This window comes from Bos indicus, chromosome 24 (assembly GCF_029378745.1).
Source record: "Bos indicus isolate NIAB-ARS_2022 breed Sahiwal x Tharparkar chromosome 24, NIAB-ARS_B.indTharparkar_mat_pri_1.0, whole genome shotgun sequence".
Classification (NCBI taxonomy): Eukaryota; Metazoa; Chordata; class Mammalia; order Artiodactyla; family Bovidae; genus Bos; species Bos indicus.
In genome coordinates, this window is record NC_091783.1 from 12,839,280 (window position 1) to 12,853,755 (window position 14,476).

General features: G+C 40.0%; 1 pseudogene; it reads right to left on the minus strand.

Annotated features, from left to right (window-relative positions):
* Positions 1 to 973: 973 nt before the first annotated feature.
* Positions 974 to 7,662, minus strand: LOC109577640 (serpin B10-like; annotated as a pseudogene).
* Positions 7,663 to 14,476: the final 6,814 nt, after the last annotated feature.

Here is a 14,476-nt window from a genome sequence, read left to right on the forward strand (position 1 = left end):
TTCTTTTGTTGTTACTTAATGTGAGGTGCTATGGGTAGAGGCAAAACGTTACATGATGATATGATAAAACGTCATATATACTACAGTTTCCCTTCTTTGGAGCTAAAGCAAAGAACCCGGGTCTCCTCTATTGCAGGCAGATTCTTTATCATCTGAGCCACTAGGGAAGCCCAAAGTATAGGATCTCTTTTTTTTTTAATTCTATGATACCAAACCAAGATTTTATACAGAAAACACGTTTTCTTGTACTATTTTATACACTGTTCATGTCAGATCCATGGTAGATTATATCTTTCACTCAGTACATTAAAATGAAAAAAAGCAACCTAGAATGATACACTTAGTCTCTAAAATTAGAATAAGAGCTGATGAGACGACCAATAAGCCATTGTGTAGGAGCATTTTTAGTAGGAGTTGGAAAAACAAAGGCAATTTTGTGGAGATAAAATTTTACTAAGAATATCTTCTTATACCTGACAATACGCATTTATATAAATTAGAAATTTACTCTTCTAGTTTATAAGATTTTTAAAGCAAAGGTGTTAATGTGACAACTTTTACCCATAATAATTCTAATAAAATTTTTATTTTGGAATGCTTTTAAATTCACATATTAATATCAGTGATATCATTATATCACCTTTATAGAGATTTTTCTTCACAAAATGATGCATGTGAAATATAAATGACAATGGAAATACAGTGACCAGGTAGGTCAAGCATTGGAAGGCATTTGATTGAATAACCGAATTTCTGAAATGTAAATAAAAGTCACATTAAAATAAAATGTTAAAAAAATTAAATTTTCCATTCTCTCTAGCTATATAGGCCTCATAGGATCACTAGAATATATTATTTCAAGATAATTTTGCTAATATTTATGCATAAGAAAGAGTCAGGCTACAAACCGGTTTTATTAGAATTGTGTTTTTGATCATATGTGTATTTTTCACACTAAGATGCTCTTGTTTGATGAGAGAGATGCAGGGTTTAGGGGGAGCAGAATCTCCCATAAAATAGAATGCTGTTGGTTTTGTTGTGCCTGATGAAGAAGAGGAATGGGTGGTCTGCATTGAATTTGATGGAGGGGAGTTTAATTCTTACACTCACTTCACTCCCAGTACCAGCTGCAGCCTCTGCACCTTGTTCATTTACTTCCACAAAAGACTTATGGAAAACATTGGACAGAAATAGGTTTTTCTCTAAGGACATTCCTGAGAAATCAGCTTTGCTCTGGTTAAAGGCATTGCTCATCCCCATACTTCTCAAAGTTGACTTGATATCATAAGTCTCTTCCAGCTTGAACTTGGAAGATTTAACTGCAGGTTGCCTAACTCCATCATGTTTGTGCTAGTCTACTCACTCAGCTTCTCGTAGGTGATCACTGTTTCCAGCTGCAATTTGGAGCCGATGAAGAAAAAGTCAGTAATTTCCAGTTAAGAAATAGAGGTTGAGTGAGACCTCTAGATATTACATAGATGAATTATAATCATTCCTATTACCAAAGGTAATAAAACACACACATTTGGAAGTTTTTTGTTTATAATGAGATCCTTCACACTGTTGACATATTATTTTGCAGATTAATAGTTCTCAGGATATAGGCTTAGTAGATTAGACCTTGAAATGAAAATGCTTCTGTGATAATTTGCAAGACAGCAACTACATACACAAATATATTAATATAAATATACATTTAGATGTCATTGATACAAAAGCATATACTCTAGGACATGTTGTATGCCAGGGAACAAAAAAAAATTATTTTTATTAGTTTTTAACTAGTTTAAAACTAGTTTATTAATTAATAAACTAACTTAATAGCTAATTTATTAAATTAGTTTTATTAACACAGTACACAATCCTTCAAAAACAAAATCTGAAATAAAATAAAATGTCTAAAATCACACCAGTATGAAACTAGTAGCTATAAATCACAGAAAAAAAGAAAGGAAAATCCTTCTATCTTAAGAGTAATAACTTTTTAAATAGTGATTTTGAAGCTGCTTTTTCTCTTGATATTTAAAATTTTGAAACAATAAATATATATGTATATACACATATGTGTACATAGAGAGGCTACAAAGCAATGTTTGATTTTTCAAATAACATGTTTGTTTAAAGCACATGCTTTTGCTACTTCAAAGTTTTCTTGATCCAAATATTGCTATCAAAGACACATATGTAAATGATGTGCATTAAGTGACAATGTTTTCAGGTCAGGAACTTGCATTTTCTAAAAAAAGGCTTATCTTATAATGATGTAACTCTAATAGTTTAATATTCACACTTGGTCTTATTTTTACCATCCTCTCCAGTTTCACAAATTTTATGACACTATCTAGAAATCTTTCTAAACACTAGTAGGGCAGTGGAAGCAGAAATATAAACAATCTGGCACACATGAGAATTATCACAGGGCAAAGACACACAGACCACTTATTGCACGTGAATTGCTCAGAAACGTGGTCTGAGCAAAATCAGGCTTAAGAGATATTTAATTGATGAATAACTTGAATAATAACTTGAAGATGCACTGATAGAGACTATATCTTCTGAAGAATGTTTACTTGATAAAAAAAAAAAGTGTTCTTTAAACAATATTTTAGACTCTGTTTAATGTTTTTAAATGTATGTCTAAAGCTCACTTAAACATAAAGTTAATGAACTAGGTTCTACCAGAAGGAGGAAAAAGACCTATACTACCTGAAAGATTGTTATGATCAATCTACACAGCTTTGTTACTCATGATAAATATCTCTAACTGTTGTTTGTGTAACTACTTGATGCTAAAGGTTTCTGTAGACTACTTAACCTTCCTGAGGAATAGTAACATCAACCTTACAAAATTTTGTAAAGCTTAAATGATAATGTGAAAATACAGTATCTAGGGCTGAAGGTATGTTGTTTGCCTTCCTGTACAGCAATTAAAGAACTGGGAGATTGTGTCTTTATGTTTTTCCCAGGAGGGATAAACACTAGAACCATCTTCATGTTAAACTGATGTCTTTTTTAAAAAGTTATTTTTCCATGTAAATAAATGTTCCCAGGTGGTGCTAGTGGTAAAGAACCTGCCTGCGAATGCAGGAGACATAAAAGACACAGGTTTGATCCCTGGGTCGGGAAGGTCCTCTGGAGAAGGAAATGGCTACCCATCCCAGTATTCTTGCTTGGAGAATCCCATGGGCAGAGGAGCTTGATGGGTCCATGACACAGAGTCAAACATGACTAAAGCGACTTTGTGTTTGCAAAATAGACACTGACTCACAGAGAAAAAACAAATGTTACCAAAGGGGAGAGGACAAGAGAGAGATATGAACAGACTGATCCCTTTACCTGATCCAGTCCACCAGTGTTTTCTGGCAGTAGTATGAGCAGACTGAGGTCACGGCTCTCATAGTAGAGTTGAAGGCCTATGGCTTGTGGGTTTTCTATGTAAAATACTCAAAGTTTTTCTTTCATGGACATCATTTGCACTGGTTTGCTTGTAATCTGTAGAATGTATGCAGCAAAATCACTGGGGAGGTCTCTCACCAAATTCTTAATTCTTTAGCAACATTGAGTCAAAGATGGTGATCCTCTGCCAAATGCTGAATAAAATTATCCAAACCTTGCTTTCTGGAAATATGTGTTCTACTGGATAACATCATCAATAAATGACGTGGGAGTTTCTTTCTCTGGCAGTATTATGCCATCCTCTGTGAATCACAGCAAGCTGGATTCTACCAAACACTTAAGAGTATGTAATTTTATGCAAACTATGCAAATGCCAATGATTCAGAAACTAAGTTGCATTTCAGATTCAAACATTTGAGACAGTCTTTTAATATCATAAAACTGAAATTCACTTAAGAGAATGAAAACACAAGCAATAAACTAGGAGCTAAGAATTGCAAAACACATGTTTGATAAAGTACCGTTATCCGAAATTTGTGAAGAATTCTTAAAACTCAACAGTGGTAAAGCAATGAACCTTACTTAAAAAATAGGCAAAAGATCTGAACTGATACCTCGCCAAAGGAAGACCTACAGCGTAAGAAAAGATGTTCAATCCTATGTGCTGAGGGAATTGCAAATTAAAAGAGAAGATACCACTCCACAGCTAATAGAATGGCTAAGAATTCAAAACCCGGATGACACAAACCTCTAGTGAAGGTGCAACTGACATTCTCTGCCAGTGAGAATGTAAAGTGGAAGTCGCACCAGATGGCAGTGCAGTGATTTCTTACAAGGCTAAACACGACCTTACCACGTGATCCAGCAACTGTGCGCTTGGGTGGTCACCAAAATGAGTTAACATGTTCACACAAAATTTTGCACACAAATGCTTATAGCAGCTTTAGTGTAACTACCGAAAGCTGGAAAGAACCAAAATGCCCTTCAGAAAGATGAATGGATAAACAAACTCTTACATCCATACAATGGGAGATTATTCAGCAATAAAGTGAAATGACCTATCAAGCCACAAAAAGGCATGGAGGAAGTTTAAGTACGTATTGCTAAGTGGAAGAAGGTGGTCCAAGAAGACTGCATACTATGAGATTCCAATTAGATGGCATTCTGAAAAAGGCAAAACTATAGAGACAGTACAAAGATCAGCAGTTGCCAGAGATTTAGAGGGAGGGATGAATGTGTTGAGTACAGGGCATTTTTAGGACAATGAAATTATTTTGTTTGATACTGTAATGGTGGATACATGACATTATGAAATGTTAGTAAAGCCAATGGTAAACGAAAGTAAAACCCTGCAGTTCAGACATTATAGACTTGTTATTTATCCACTCTATGTGGAGCTAAATGTCAATCACAAAGTCCTACCTTTCTGCTAAGGTAGTGGCCATGTGACCAGGGCTGTTCGTTCAGGATGCTTGTGATGAAATGATTGTCTCAAGGATAAGCGTATGAGTGGGACCAACCAGAGTCTTCTTTGGGAGCATTCTGTTAGAGCTAGCAGCCAAGACTCTCTGTATTAATAGCAGAGTTGTGAAGCTAGAATACAGGGCAGTCATATTCCCTTGTTATATGGATAAATTCCATCTTTAATATTAGAGAATGAGAGCAATAATAATGGGTCAAGGGTAGAGGCAGAGAGAACAGATTATGTTTGAGACTCTAGAGGTCCCACTCCTGGTTCCTCTTGGTTGCTTTGATGTTGTTTAGTCTCTTATTCATGTCCAACTCTTTTGCGAAACCATGAACTGTAGCCCGCCAATGTCTTCTGTCCATGGGATTTTCCAGGCAAGAATACTGAAGTGGGTTGCCATTTTCTTCTCCAGGGGATCTTCTCGACCAGGGTATCGAACCCACACCTCCCACATTGGCAGGTGGGTTCTTTACCACTGTGCCATCAAGGAAGCTCTTGAGCTAACACTAAAATAATTCTCATGTCACTGGAGCTAGTTTGGAATGCTTTCCTATCACCTGCAGCTGAAAATTCCTAGTGATTTTATTAAGACAAGTAACTATCCAGCTTATTTCTAGTTAGCCTGTTGGATTATAAATTCAGTCCCTTCTCTATCCTTACACCACTGATTATCTGAAAACTGCCTATTGCACACAACCATATGGTTAGAATAATATGTCCTCAGCAGCACTGTTTAAGTGAGATCATCCACCCAGGACTAAAATGTTTGCACAAACTTTGGCCAGTCAGTTCCTTACCTAGGAATTTGGAATGTGACCTATCAAACTGATCTCTAGAATGGAGGTTAGACTTCAGATTGAGAGAAAAAGGATGGGAGAAACAGAGTTGAAAAGATAGAGAATCACTTCAGTTCAGTTCAGCCGCTCAGTTGTGTCCAACTCTTTGCGACCCCATGGACTGCAGCACGCCAGGCCTCCCTGTCCATCACTAACTCCCAGAGTTTACTCAAACCCATGTCCACTGAGTCGGTGATGCCATCCAACCATCTCATCCTCTGTTGTCCCCTTCTCCTCCTGCCCTCAATCTTTCCCAGCATCAGAGTCTTTTCAAATGAATCAGCTCTTCGCATCAGGTGGCCAAGGTATTGATAGAGAATGAATCCTGACAATATTTGAATCCTTGTTTCCACTCAAGTCACAAGACACCCTTGGGTGTATCTGTGACCTTCCGTTAACCTCCCTTGTTACTGAAGTAAATTCCTACTATAAAAACAAGTGTTCTGTGTGCCAGCCGAGAGGGAAACCTTAAAGAAAGAGATGAGCTTTTACAATGTTTTCTATTTATTTTTCTTCTGGAAAAGTAAGAGTTTGGTATAAGATAGTGCAGTACTTCTGCCTGGAAAATCCCATGGACGGAGGAGCCTGGTAGGCTGCAGTCCATGGGGTCGCTAGGAGTCGGACACGACTGAGTGACTTCACTTTCACTTTTCACTTTCATGCATTGGAGGAGGAAATGGCAACCCACTCCAGTGTTCTTGCCTGGAGAATCCCAGGGACAGGGGAGCCTGGTGGGCTGCTGTCTATGGGGTCACACAGAGTCGGACACGACTGAAGTGACTTAGCAGCAGCAGCAGTGCTAGTTTAGTAGAACAAGAACAGAACTAGTAAGTGAAGAGCGTGGAATCTTGGTTCTGGCAGCCTTCTCACTGAAGCACAGCTCTAGTCACTTGGGGCTTCGCCACTGGCTCAGCGGTAGAGCATCCGCCTGCCACTGCAGGAGACCCAGGTTCGATCCTTGGGTCGGGAAGATCCCCTGGAGGAGGAAATGGCTACCCACTCCAGTATTCTTGCTTGGAAAATCCCATAGAAAGGGGAGCCTGGAGGGCTACAGTCACAGTCTTTGTAGGGTCACAAACAACGATTAACACATGCACACACACAAACACTGGACATTTAAAGGTTGTTTCCTCTATTGACTAGGGAAACTGTAATGCAACCAAAATAAATAAAATAGACATGAATCTAGTCACTTAGCCACACTGCATTTCTAACCTGGGAAATGAATGCAGTAAATGCCTCACCTACACTACTACCACAGTCGCAGCAAGGAGTGAGTGATAAAATATGTGCGTGGTTTATCTTCAGAGAATAAAATAATGGAAGGGTAATGTCCAGATTACTGGGGACATGGGATGAAACTGGGGCTTTTAGGTCAGTCGTCCCTCCCCGAGTAAAGAGCCATAGTTTACAGGAACATATATTCAGATAGAATGAATTTAAAATAGAATTTCATTTGCAATATCTTATAAAATGCATACTGGTTACTAACAGGCTCCTACCTTGTTTATTTTGAAAGACGTTTCTGTGGCATTTTGGAATAAGAATTGATGTTCCCAGACTCCTTTAAAGTAAAGGGCATTCACCAGAACCATTCTGGTTGTAGGATCCACAGCATCATCAGGTAGGAGATTCAGGATTTTTCCTACAGGAGCAAAGGGACAGATTCCAAATGATACAGTTACATCGTGGTGAAATGCCACACTTATAAAACTGATGATTATGAAATACTATTAAATGGAACATACTCACAGGAATTCAAACTAGGAAGTCAGTATTGATAGAATACTTTTAATATCAACAGATCTATTTAGATTTCTTCTAATTTTTTTTTTTTTTTTTTTGTAGACCATTTTTAAAGTTCTTACTGAATTTGTTACAATACCGCTTCTGTCTTATGTTTTGTTTTTTTGGCCACAAGTCATGTGAGATCTTAGCTCCCCAACCAGGGATCAAACCCATACCTCATGTTTTGGAAGGCAAGATCCCAGCCCCACTAGACTGCCAGGGGCATCCCCTGTTTAAATTTCATCTGTTGTTTCAATGCTGCTAGGTCACTTCAGTCGTGTCTGACTCTGTGGGACCCCATAGACGGCCTCCTACCAGGCTCCCCTGTCCCTGGGATTCTCCAGGAAGAACACTGGAGTGGGTTGCCATTTCCTTTTCCAATGCATGAAAGTGAAAAATAAAAGAGAAGTCACTCAGTCGTGTCCGACTCTTAGCGACCTCATAGACTGCAGCCTACAGGCTCCTCCATCCATGGGATTTTCCAGGCAAGAGTACTGGAGTGGGGTGCCATTGCCTTCTCCAATGAAAGGCAATAGTGTCCTTTTTTTCTAGACCAGAAATCAATCCAAGGACTCCGGTTGCATTTAGCTTTCATTTCCTCTTAGTCTTCTTTAATCTGAGGCAGTTCCTCATTCATTCTTTGTCTTTCATGACCTTGATACTTTTGAAAAACAAAATTGTAGAATGCGTAATTCTTGGTTCAGATTTGTCTGATGCTGCCTCAAGATAATACTTAGGTTATGCATTTGGGAAAGAATATTACTCTTGTGGGCTGAATTTTGTCCTCCCCAAAAGATACATTCATTCTTAACCCCCAGTCCCTGTAAATGTGGTCTTATTTCAAAATAGGGTCTTTGCAGGTAGAATCAAGTTAAAATGAAGTCATACTGGATTAGGTTGGGGCTATAATTCAATGACTGCGTCCTTATAAAAGAAGGGAAATTCAGAACAGACACATGGACTGTTAAAACACAGAGACAAAGGAGAGCAAAAGAAGAAAGCCATGTATCAACAGAGGTAGAGATCAGAGAGATGCTTCTATAAGCCAAGGTTTGCCAGCAACCATGAGCGACTAGAAGAGAGGCATGGAATGGCTTCTTTCCTAAAACTTTCCAAAGGAGTAGAAGCCTGGCGTGCCACAGTTCATGGGGTTGTGAAGAGTCAGACACAACTTAGCGACTGAACAGCAACAGAGCCATGTTAACACCTTAATTTCAGAAGTGCAGCCTCCAGAATTGTGTTGTTGCATTGTTTCACACTAAGTCGTGTCTGACTCTTTGCAACCCCATGGACTGTAGCCCGCCAGGCTCCTGTGCCCATGCAATTTCCCAGGCAAGAATACCGGAGTGAGTTGTCATTCCTTCTTCAAGGGATCATTCCAACCCAGGGATGAAACCTGCATCTCCTGCATCCCCTGCATTGGTAGGCAGATTCTTTACCACTGAGCCACTAGGAAAGCACCAGAACTATCAGAGGCTATATTTCCATTGGTTTAAATCACACAGTTTGTGGTCATCTGCTATGGCAGCCCTCGGATTTATGGCACATTTCTATCATCATAGGGAGATCTGGACAGCTCTGTGATCTGGTGAAATGGATTCTGTCATGCTCATTGAGTGCATCAGCCTATATGGGGAAGATGGCAAGACACTTACACAAACCAATCTTATGAGCATGACAGTTTCTCTCTATTCAGCTCTGAAAGACTTTGCTGGGGTGAAAGATAGCACATGGGTCGTTCCCTGCCTTCCTGTCTGTAAGGCCCCCTGCTGTCTTCCAGAGAACCACCAAGGCAGAGGGCAGGAATTTGAGAGCTGAGATTAAGTTCAGCTCTGGCACTATAATTGCTTCCATTTCTAGTGGAAAGAACCTGCTTGTCAATGCAGGTAGAAATAAGAGACATGGATTCGATCTCTGTATCAGGAAGATTCCCCTGGAGGAGGGCATGGCAACCCACTCCAGTATTCTTGCCTGGAGGAGCCCATGGACCAAGGAGCCTGGTGAGCTGTAGTCAATAGGGTCGCAAAGAGTTGGACATGACTGAAGTGACTTAGCACAGCTACTATGCTGAGTCTGTGTTGTGTATTTCAACGTGCTTTTGCCTGTACAATCACGTTTGTTTCTCATATGAACTGGAACAATGCAAATAGTTTCTTTCTGTAAATACAGGCTAATCTATAATTCTCAAACCAGGCTCACATTTGGATAAATCCAAATAGGCATAAGTTAGGGAAAACAGTCACTCCTGCCTCAGCATGGCTCATGAGTCACTAGTTCAATGAAAAAAAGAACTGAGAATTTAGGGCTGCCAGCTTCCTCAATTCACTTCAATAAACATTAATGTTTGGAGCAACTACCATAAGCGAGGCTGTTATGTGTTAGTGATTCAAAGCAGAAACTCAAAAAAGGTAGTAATATTGCACTTGAGTCTTTGAATCTAGTGGGAGAGGTAGGGACTTCAATGAACAACTGAACAATTGTTAACTTTAGGAGCAACATGGTGTCAAGATAAAGGTTCCCAAAGGGGTTTTGAGAGCAAGTAGAAAGGCTCTTATCCCTGAGGGAGGCCCTGAGTTGTTATCCAGTGGCCATGAAGGGGCTAGGAGTGGCAGAAGATGGGACAGTTTCAGACTGCGGGGACACAGGAGCACGTGTATGGGGTCGTGAGGTAGCACAGGAATCTTCCAGGATTCTGTGCCACTTAGAATTCCTGAGCATTAATTTTGAGTCAGAGAATGACAAGAGTTGAAGTAGAGAGACAGGAAAGATCTCTGAGGTAACGCTGAGCTTCTATGTCAGTTTAGGAAGTTAGGATTCATCTTTTGTTACAAGTCCAAGCAATTGACTATCTTGGTTTGTCCGGGACTGAGACTTTCAGATACTAAAGTCAGGAAATCCCCAGGCAAGCTAAGGCAAAATTGTCACCAGAGCATAAAGTGTATCATGTTCCCAAGCTTGGGATATTAGTGGAATTGATGTGCAAGCAGCAGCAGTGCAGTGCTGGAGCAGCGAGCAGCCAAGAGGAGATACCACACATCCAAGCCTTGTCTAACTCAATGAAACTATTAGCCATTCTGTGTAGGGCCACCCAAAACATATGGGTCATGATGGAGAATTCTGACAAAATGTGGTCCACTGGAGAAGGGAATGGCAAATCACTTCAGTATTCTTGCCTTGAGAACCCCTTGAACAGTATAAAAAGGCAAAACAATATCACATTGAAAGATGAATTCCCCATGTTGGTAGGTGCCCAATATGCTACTGGAGATCAGGGGAGAAGTAACTCCAGAAAGAATGAAGAAATGGAGCCAAAGCAAAAACAACACCCAGTTGCAGATGTGACTGGTGATGGAAGCAAGGTCCGATGTTGTAAAGAGCAATACTGCATAGGAACCTGGAATGTTAGGTCCATGAATCAGGGCAAATTGGAAGTGGTAAAACAGGGGTTTGACCTGAGTACAAGAGTGAACGTTGACATTTTAGGAATCAGGGAGCTAAAATGGACTGGAATGGATGAATTTAACTCAGATGACCATCATATCTATGACTGTGGGCAAGAATCCTTTAGAAGAAATGGAGTAGCCATCATAGTCAACAAAAGAGTCTGAGATGCAGTACTTGGATGCAATCTCAGAAATGACAGAATGATCTCTCTTTGTTTCCAAGGCAAACCATTCAATATCACAGTAATCCAAGTCTATGCCCCAACCAGTAATGCTGAAGAAGCTGAAGTTGAATAGGTCTATGAAGACCTACAAGACCTTCTAGAACTAACACCCTTAAAAGATATCTTTTTCATTATAGGGGACTGAAATGGAAAAGTAGGAAGTTAAGAAACACCTGGAGTAACAGGCAAATTTGGCCTTGGAATACAGAATGAAGAAGGACAAAGGCTAATAGAGTTTTGCCAAGAGAACGCACTGGTCATAGCAAACACCCTCTTCCAACAACACAAGAGAAGATGTTACACATGGACGTAACCAGATGGTCAATACTGAAATCAGATTGATTATATTCCTTGCAGCCAAAGATGGAGAAGCTCTATACAGTCAGCAAAAACAAGACTGGGAGCTGACTGTGGCTCAGATCATGAACTCCTTATTGCCAAATTCAGACTTAAACTGAAGAAAGTAGGGAAAACCACTAGACCATTCAGGTATGACCTAAATCAAACCCCTTATGATTATACAGTGGAAGTGACAAATAGATTTAAGGGACTAGATCTGATAGAGTACCTGATGAACTATGAATGGAGGTTCGTGACATTGTACAGGAGAGAGGGATCAAAACCATCCCCATGGAAAAGAAATGCAAAAAAGCAAAACGGCTGTCTGGGGAGGCCTTACAAATAGCTGTGAGAAGAAGAGAAGCGAAAAGCAAAGGAGAAAAGGAAAGATATAAGCATCTGAATGCAGAGTTCCAAAGAATAGCAAGGAGAGATGAGAAAGCCTTCCTCAGTGATCAATGCAAAGAAGTAGAGGAAAACAACAGAATGGGAAGACTAGAGATCTCTTCAAGAAAATTAGAGATACCAAGGGAACATTTCATGCAAAGATGGGCTCGATAAAGGACAGAAATGGTATGGACCTAAAAGAAGCAGAAGATATTAAGAGGTGGCAAGAATATACAGAGGAACTATATGAAAAAGATCTTCATGACCCAGATAACCACAATGGTGTGATCACTGACCTAGAGCCAGACATCCTGGAATGTGAACTCAAGTGGGCCTTAGAAAGCATCACTATGAACAAAGCTAGTGGAGGTGATGGAATTCCAATTGAGCTATTTCAAATCCTGAAAGATGATGCTGTGAAAGTGCTGCATTCAATATGCCAGCAAATATGAAAAACTCGGCAGTGGCCACAGGACTGGAAAAGGTCAGTTTTCATTCCAATCCCAAAGAAAGGCAATGCCAAAGAATGCTCAAACTACAGCACAATTGCACTCATCTCACACGCTAGTAAAGTAATGCTCAAAATTCTCCAAGCCAGGCTTCAGCAATACATGAGCCATGAACTTACACATGTTCAAGCTGGCTTTAGAAAAGGCAGAGGAACCAGAGATCAAATTGCCAACATCCACTGGATCATCAAAAAAGCAAGAGAGTTCCAGAAAAACATCTACTTCCGCTTTATGGACTATGGCAAAGCCGTTGACTGTGTGAATCACAATAAACTGTGGACAATTCTGAAAGAGATGGGAATACCAGACCACCTGACCTGCCTCCTGAGAAACCTATATTCAGGTCAGGAAGCAACAGTTATAACTGGACAGGGAAAAACAAACTGGTTCCAAATAGGAAAAGGAGTACATCAAGGCTGTATACTGTCACCCTGCTTATTTAACTTCTATGCAGAGTACATCATGAGAAACGCTGGACTGGAAGAAGCACAAGCTGGAATCAAGATTGACGGAAGAAATATCAATAACCTCAGATATGCAGATGACACCACCCTTATGGCAGAAAGTGAAAAGGAACTAAAAAGCCTCTTGATGAAAGTGAAAGAGGAGAGTGAAAAAGTTGGCTTAAAGCTCAACATTCAGAAAACGAAGATCATGGCATCTGGTCCCATCACTTCATGGCAAATAGATGGAGAAACAGTGAAAACAGTGTCAGACTTTATTTTTGGGGGCTCCAAAATCACTGTAGATGGTGACTGTAGCCATGAAATTAAAAGACGCTTACTCCTTGGAAGGAAAGTTATGACCAACCTAGATAGCATATTCAAAAGTAGAGATATTAATTTGCCAACAAAGGTCCGCCTAGTCAAGGCTATGGTTTTTCCATTGGTCATGTATGGATGTGAGAGTTGGACTATAAAGAATGCTGAGTGCCAAAGAATTGATGCTTTTGAACTGTGGTGCTGGAGAAGACTCTTGAGAGTCCCTTGGACTGCAAGGACATCCAAACAGTCCATCCTAAAGGAGACCAGTCCTGGGTGTTTATTGGAAGGACTGATACTGAGGCTGAAACTCCAATACTTTGGCCACCTCATGCCAAATGAGTTGACTCATTGTAAAAGACCCTGATGCTGGGAGGGATTGGGGGCAGGAGTAGAAGGGGACGACAGAGGATGAGATGGCTGGATGGCAGCACTGACTCGATGGACATGAGTCTGAGTGAACTCCAGGAGTTGGTGATGGACAGGGATGCCTGGTGTGCTGCAATTCATGGGGTTGCAAAGAGTCAGACACGACTGAGCAACTGAACTGAACTTTACTGAGAGAATTCATTAATTTCAAACTGAAGCTGTTAATATTTAAGTAGCATTGAAATAAAACAAGAGTAAGCAACATCCAGCAATACATTTATAGAAATGGACCCAAATTGGAATTTATCTAAGATTAAATCTATCACATTCATAGTGAAACCTTTTCATAATTAGCCTATTATTAACTAGCTGTGAACTAGGATATTTCTGTGAACCAAAATTCTGTTATTACTCTTTTTAAGCCATGACGTATCTTGTAAATTACAAGACTAAGGAGATATTCTCAGTCCAAACTGACAGAATATGTACCCTGCCTCTCTCATTCAAGATTATTATCTGTCTCATTTCTACATTTGTCATGGAGGCCACCCTCTTGGGTGGCAGTTCTGTCACTTGGTCTTTATATTGCTGTATGATATAGAGCTGAATTTATTTGCTTCTATTTTTATTTAAAACACACACATTTATGTTTACACATGCATAGATACATATATATATGGCTATTAGATTATATGTTTTGCTATATAAGGTCTTCTTTGATGGTTCAGATGGTAAAGAATCCGCCTGCAATGCAGAAGACATGGGTTTGACCCCTGGGTTGGGAAGATCCCCTGGAGGAGGGCATGGCAACCCACTCCAGTATTCTTGTCTGGAGAATTCCATGGACAGAGGAGCCTGGCAGGCTGCAGTCCCTGGGGGTCACAAAAAGTCAGACACTAATGAGTGGCTTTTACTTTTGCTTTGATATATAAGGCTATGCCCACACACACGCTGTG